Source organism: Triticum aestivum, chromosome 6B, assembly GCF_018294505.1.
Source record: "Triticum aestivum cultivar Chinese Spring chromosome 6B, IWGSC CS RefSeq v2.1, whole genome shotgun sequence".
NCBI classification, from domain to species: Eukaryota; Viridiplantae; Streptophyta; class Magnoliopsida; order Poales; family Poaceae; genus Triticum; species Triticum aestivum.
In genome coordinates this window covers 621,613,316-621,620,882 of record NC_057810.1, presented here as the reverse complement: position 1 = coordinate 621,620,882, position 7,567 = coordinate 621,613,316, and positions in this window count along the sequence as shown.

The window sequence follows — 7,567 nt, the reverse complement described above, 5'->3', positions numbered from 1 at the left end:
ACTTGACTCCTAACTGGCAGCTCATCGAGCGTCGAGGTGAGGCTCGATGAATTTATTTCTAGGGTAGCGGAAGTGGATATAATGCAGTGACCAAATCCAAGATCGCACGGGACAGACTGGGACACCTCTAGGCATCGGACTCGCTACCGAACTCTTCATCCATGAGATCGCCTTCATCAACATCTGGCCAAATCAACAAGCTAGGTGAGTACTTTGGAAGTACTCGCAAGACAGTTCAGACAAAAGATATAACAAATGCATGCATGAATGCGTCATGAGCAAAAATAATGATGCTCATCCAAATAATAAAAATGCATGACATGGTAAGTAAAACAAACAATTGAAAACCGATCGGGTGTCTGGAGCGACGCCTCGAAAGGTAAACAAATGAAAATCATGCCGCAGTCGGGCATCTAGGCGACACCACATAAAGGGCTTATATTGAAAAGTAAAAGACAAGCGTGCCACAGTCGGACGTCTGAGCGACATCGTAGAAGGGGCTTATATCAAAAGTAAATAACAAGTGTGCCACAGTCGGACGTCTGAGCGACATCACAGAAAGGGCTTTTATTGAAAATAAATAACAAGCGTGCGACAGTCGGACGTCTAAGCGACATCACAGAAAGTGCTTTTATTGATAATAAATAACAAGCGTGCCACAGTCGGACGTCTGAGCGACATCACAGAAAGGGCTTATATCAGAAGTAAATAATAGGTGTGCCACAGTCGGACGTCTGAGCGACATCACAGAAAGGGCTTATATTAAAAATAAATAACAGGTTAGTCCATCCACAAGAATAAACTGTTAACCTAACTTAACACTCATGTGGTTCACCGGAGTTTGTCACTGAGACTGACATTTGACGAGATAAGATGATGACAGTACTTGGACATGTACAAGATGATTCAAAGGATTTTTGACTCTGCAGAGTTTGTACTAACTGCCCACAGCCAACGGATCTCCGTAGTCACAAAGGACTAGTTCCGTTTACGGTATTTCAGTAGAAACACATCTAACTAGTACACACCCATTCCACCTCACGATGCCAAGAATCACCCTTGACAACGTCCAAGAAAAACTTTGAGACGGGGAGGTCACAACCTCGAATAGCATGGGATCAAATTTCTATACGCGCGCTCTAAGGGGTGCCCCCCTCTCGGTCCCAATTGGAAACACCCATGCCCCCTGACCGGATGACGGGCTTTAATCCAGGGCCATGGAACCCTCATCCCGGCCTCTCTATTTGGTGTGTACCAGGAAAACGGTTTGCAACTTACTAAGCCATATTCCTTGCGGAAAACATGTGGTAGTACAGGGAAGGAAATGAATGGGAATGTGACTTGATTCGCGTTGACACTGAAGTCAAATAGACTGGCATAAGACTGGCATGCCACAACACTGCCATCTTACCCATTCTCATGCCATCACATGGCCATGCAAACTTATATCCAACAACATATGGATTTCCGAAACTCACTTGCCTTATCTTTGCATGAAATATGACATTTTACGAAATGCTCATAAACATGCCATGAACATACTAAAATGCAAACATGCAAAACCACTCATCATATCAAAAGTTCAAACATGCTTGCCTGGTTCGGAGTAGTCGGAGTCTAACTTGGTGAAGTTCGCGGCTCCGTCACCTCCTCTGGTATCTACGGTAATAGAAAAATACGTACGTAACGTAAATACCGCGAGTGCATAGAAAGTGTTCCAAATACTTTTCAAATAAATATGACAAAAAACTAGACAGAAAAATAAAGATGACAGAGAAAGAATCATTCAAAAACCCTTTTCTGTTTAAAAATTGTAAGTGTTTTGGTCCAAGGACCTCTTTGTAATGAAACAGAGACTTCCCAGGGGGCTAAGCAGAAAAGTCCAGAAAACAATTCAAACTGGAAAGCGCATTTTGCTAGAATACGCTTTCAGAAAACGATTCGTTTAGTAAAAGTGAGAGACTAACAGGCGGGTCCCACCCGTCAGGTTTAAAAATTTAAAAGGGGGAGACGGAGCTCGTCGGCGCCAGAGAGCTGCGGTGGTCGCCGCCGGCGATCCACAGCGAGGCAAGGGGATCGGGTGGTACCTCCGTGCTCAGTGCATCATTCCGCGTCGGTGGGTGGTGGTGGTGGTTGCCGGCGAGCACTGTGTCGACGGCGGCCCTGGCTCCGGCGGACGGCGGGTCGGGAGGGGTTGGCTCTCGCCGGAGAGTGCTGCGAAGGGCAAATTGAAGTGGGGGTTAGTCTTCTGGGTGCTCGAGGGGGTTGCAGACGAGGTTTGGGTGCCGGGGACGGCCTCACCAGAGCGAATCGAGGTGGAGGCCGAGGCGGAACGGGGCGGCCGGAGTTGGGGGAGGAGACCTCCTCGAGGTCCTCCTAGTGGCCTGGTGGAGTGTTGGGGAGGTGCAGGGATGGTGCGTGCTCGAGGGCGAGCTCGGGACCCCTTTTTATAGGCGATCCGAGGTGATGGCCGTGAACGGAGTTCTCCGGCGAAGGTTACGGCGGCCCAGCGCTTGGTCGGGGTGGTTTAGCGGTTGAGCTTCAACGTGGAGGTCTACTGGCTCCATTTAGGCACTAAACGCGCTTGGACGAGAAGCTTTGGGGGTGGTTCGACGGAACGGGGTGGCGCGGGCCCGTCGGCGGCAGAGGGCGTGCCCTGTGCTTGTCGGGCCACGGCGACGGTGCCGCGGGAGTGCGCTGGCGTGCATGAGCCACGCGGAGGGCCAGGGAATGATGGGCGGCAACAGGTGGCATGGCGAGGTGGCTCGGGCCTTCGCTGGCCGCCGCGGGTGGCGCAGCCACCGCAGAAACCGCCAACGCCGGTGAGGCTCGCTGCCACCGACGCCTGCATCCGTCCAAAGGGGTGTGCGGCGCTCTGGCCAGGGAGGAGAGGCCGTGCGCTACGCGCCAGGGCGCACTGTTGACAGGTGACCGATCTCTGACGACACTGAACTTCTGAATCTCTGAATTTCTCTGAAAGTGCAAAGTAACAGTGCATGCCAGGTGTTCGACAGAATGATTTTGGCATGTGGAGATTTTTCCTTGAGCTGATTTTTGGTGGAGTGGCCTCTCATTGCAACTGGGGGCTGCCTGAATTTTGGTGGAATTTTTGGAGAAGTGGAGATATGAATTTCACCAAATTTGACAAATCTGGTCCAAACTTGCAGAAGCTGAAACTTAAAATTTTTGAAAAGAAGAAGAGTGGATCTTGACAGTTCTAGGTTGTGGGTGCTAGGGACTATCCAGAGGAGTTGATTTGATATCAAAGTTCAAAGGCATTAAGGTACTTGCTTTGCAAATCACCTAAGCTCAAAATAAAGGACATAATTGTTCTGGGGAAAGAAATAAATGAAATAAAATCCAAAAATGAGTTGGACTTGTTGGGACAGAATATTTGGATTGTCCCAAAGTGGAAGGAGGGGTTTTGGGAGGGTTTAACCACAAGAGGAATGGTTAAAACAAGAATGGATCAAAACCAAAGAATAGCCCAAAACCAACAAGGTTTCTTTTTAGAAGAAACTAAATCCAAGAAATGCTTTTGAGAAGGAAAAAAAACTCAGAAGAGAGGTTTTCAAGAAGGGTTTAAATGACCTTCTTCAAACCAAGCAAGGCTCTTGCTGAAAACAAAAACAACAAACTTTTTTTGGAGTGTCACAGCACCTACCCCCTTAGGAAAAAATCTCGTCCCCGAGATTTCAGCTGATCCCCAAACAGGTGTGGGTGCTTTGTCCGAAGAAAATCCTCTCTTTCCCATGCTGCTTCATTCTCGGTGTGATTGCTCCACTGAACTCTGAAAAACTTGATGGTCTTCTGTCGGGTCCTCCTTTCAGACTCCTCTAATATTTTTATTGGATGCTCCCGGTAGGTGAGGTCTGGTTGCACGTCAATGTTTTCATGTGATACTTGCTTCTCTGGGTTGCTCACGTACCTCTTCAACTGCGAGATGTGGAACATGTTGTGGACATCGGATAAATCTTCGGGTAAGTCTAGCTGGTAGGCTACCGTGCCTCTTCGGGCCACTATACAGAATGGTCCGATGAATCTTGGTGCTAGCTTTCCCTTAACCCTGAATCGTTGCAGACCCCTCATAGGAGAAACTCTTAGGTATACAAACTCTCCGGGTTCAAAACTGATTTCCTGATGCTTTCGATCGTAATAACTCTTTTGCCGACTTTGAGCTGTGTTGAGTTGATCTCTAATCATCTTAACTTTCTCCTCAACCTCCTTGAGCATATCTGGGCCGAAGATGTGGATGTCTCCTGTTTCTGACCAGTTTAGCGGGGTACCACATCTTCTCCCATACAGAGCTTCAAAGGGTGCCATTTGCAAGCTGGCTTGATAACTATTGTTGTATGCGAACTCTGCATATGGGAAGCTTTCTTCCCAACTGGTTCTGTAGGTGAGGACACACGCTCTCAGCATGTCTTCTAGCATTTGGTTTACGCGTTCAGTTTGCCCATCAGTCTGGGGGTGGTATGCGGTACTGAATGCTAGTTGGGTTCCCAGTGCCTGTTGTAGGTGATCCCAAAATCTAGAGACGAACTGTGTGCCTCTGTCAGATATGATAGTCTTTGGGACTCCATGCAGGCAGACGATACGGGCAAGATAAATTCTGGCCAGCCTCTGGGTGGAGTGAGTTGTCTTCACCGGGATGAAATGTGCCACCTTAGTTAATCTGTCGATTATGACCCATATGGCGTCATTTCCGTGTCGTGACCGTGGTAGTCCAACAATGAAATCCATTCCAATCTCGTCCCACTTCCACTCGGGTATCTTGTTTGGTTGTAATAGCCCGCCTGGTTTCTGGTGCTCGGCCTTTATGCGTTGACAAGAGTCACAACATGCAATGAACGTGGCTATGTCTCTCTTCATACCGTGCCACCAAAATTTTTCCTGAAGGTCTTTGTACATTTTTGTCCCTCCAGGATGGATTGAATACGGAGCGGTGTGGCTTTCAGCCAGAATCTGCTGTTTGAGGTCCTTGATATTTGGTACGCAGATTCTTTCTCCGTACCACAATATTCCCTGCTCGTCTATGTTGAATTCTGAGGCCCTGCCCAAATTCACTTTCCTTTTTATGCCATCAATGCTGGGGTGCCCATGTTGAGCCTCCTTAATCTTTTCTATCAGGGTAGGCTGTATTTCCAAATTCGACACACTGCCTTCGGTGACCATTATTAAATTGAGTCTGGCAAATTCCTGTTGAAATTCTGGCCTTAAATTTGGTATACTGTCGTTGTCTGAGCTGGGATTCCGACTAAGGGCATCTGCCACTATATTTGCTTTTCCGGGATGATAGTGGATTCCAACATCATAATCCTTCACTAACTCCAACCAGCGTCGTTGCCGTAAATTGAGTTCCGGCTGTGTGAAAATATACTTAAGGCTCTTATGGTCTGTGTATATTTCACAACGATTTCCAAGTAGAAAGTGTCTCCATTCTTTGAGTGCATGGATGACTGCTGCCAATTCCAAGTCATGAGTGGGATAATTTTCCTCATGCTTGCGAAGTTGTCTGGAGACATACGCAACTACCTTGCCTTCTTGCATCAATATGCATCCGAGGCCTTTCCGGGATGCGTCACAATATACCTCAAAATTCTTGTGTATGTCTGGCATAATTAATACTGGTGCCGATGTTAATTTCCTTTTCAGCTCTTGGAAGCTTTTCTCACAGGCTTCCGTCCATTCAAACTTCTTGTCTTTCTTGAGTAACCGCGTCATTGGTTTTGCTATGGTGGATAATCCTTCAATAAATCTCCGGTAATAGCCTGCCATTCCCAAGAAATTTCGTACGTCCATTACGTTAGCTGGTGGTTTCCAGCCAAGTAAGGCCTTGACCTTTTCCGGGTCTACGGCAATACCTTCTTGGGTGAGTACGTGGCCCAGAAAACCCACCTGTCTTAGCCAAAATTCACACTTGCTGAACTTGGCGTACAGTTGATGTTTCCTGAGTTCTCCCAGTACAATTTTGAGATGTTCGGCGTGCTCTTCTGGTGTCTTGGAGTATATCAGAATGTCATCGATGAATACCACAACAAACTTGTCCATATACTTTATAAATACCTTGTTCATGAGGTGAACAAAATATGCGGGAGCGTTTGTTAGCCCAAATGGCATTACTGTGAATTCATACGGTCCATATCTGGAAGTGAAGGCTGTCTTGGGAATATCTTCTGTTCGCACTTTTAATTGGTGGTATCCCGATCTCAAGTCAATTTTTTAGAAGAATTTGGCCTGAGCGAGCTGATCAAATAAATCATTTATTCGGGGCATTGGGTATTTGTTCTTGATTGTGACCATGTTAAGAGCTCGATAGTCTATACACAATCTCAGTGTCCCATCCTTTTTCTTGGCAAATAAAATTGGAGAACCCCAAGGTGAGGAACTGGCTCGTATGTATCCTTTCTCCAATAATTCTTTTATTTGCTTCTTCAATTCTACCAACTCGGATGGTGCCATTCTGTATGGTTTCTTGTAAATGGGAGCGGTTCCGGGTGCTAGCTCAATGCTGAATTCTATCTCTCGGTCTGGTGGCATGCCTGGTAGTTCTTCTGGAAATACGTCTGGAAATTCACACACTACTGGAACCTTGTTCAACTCAGAAACGTCCACCTTGTTTAATCTCGGTTGCCGAGGTATTTGTCTCTCTTTGGCTGAAATTTTTATTGTCTTCCCCTGATGGTGTGTGAGAATTACGGTCCGGTTGAAGCAGTCAATAAAACCTTTGTTGGTGGTTAACCAATCCATCCCTAGGATGACATCCAGTCCTTTACTTTCCAATACAATAAGGTTGGCGTAAAACTTCAATCCTTCAAATTCAATAACCACACCTTGACAGTAATTCTGGGTCACTTGCTTAATCCCAGGGGACTTGATGATCATGGACTTTTCCAGGGGAAGCATCGAAAAATTATTTTGCAAAGCAAAACTCTTCGAAATGAATGAGTGAGAAGCTCCAGAATCAAACAAAACCATGGCAGGTATTGTGTTGATAGGGAACGTACCGAGTACGATATCTGGGGCGTTCTGTGCTTCCTCTTTGGTCACGTGGTTCAGATGACCCTTCCTGTGGTTGTTATTGGGGTTGAAATTGTTTCGCTTGGGCGCTGAATTATTGCCACCATTGTTAGGCTTTGGGGTTGAGTTCTTTGGCTTGGGGCACTGCTTGGCATAGTGCCCTTCTTCTCCACAAGCGTAGCAAGTGACGCCTGGGCGATATGTGAACTCCTTGTCCCTTGCATGGAAATTCTTGATTGGGCGTGAATTATTCGTCGTGGGTTTATGTGTCCCACCTTTCTGAAATTCTGTCTTGCTTCGGGGGTTGCGAGCAAAATTAGACTGGTCCCTTTTGCGTTTGCGGAAATCTTCCAAGCTGCGTCTCTCATTTTCCAAGGTAATGGCCTTATCCACCAGTGTTTTAAAATCTGGGAAGGTGTGCACGACCAGCTGGCATTTAAGCGCGGGTGCTAGGCCTTCCAAGAATTTTTCCGTCTTCTTGCTTTCAGTCATACGCTCTTCATTGGCGTAGCGAGGCAGCAGAGTAAATTGGTTGTTGTATTCTGAC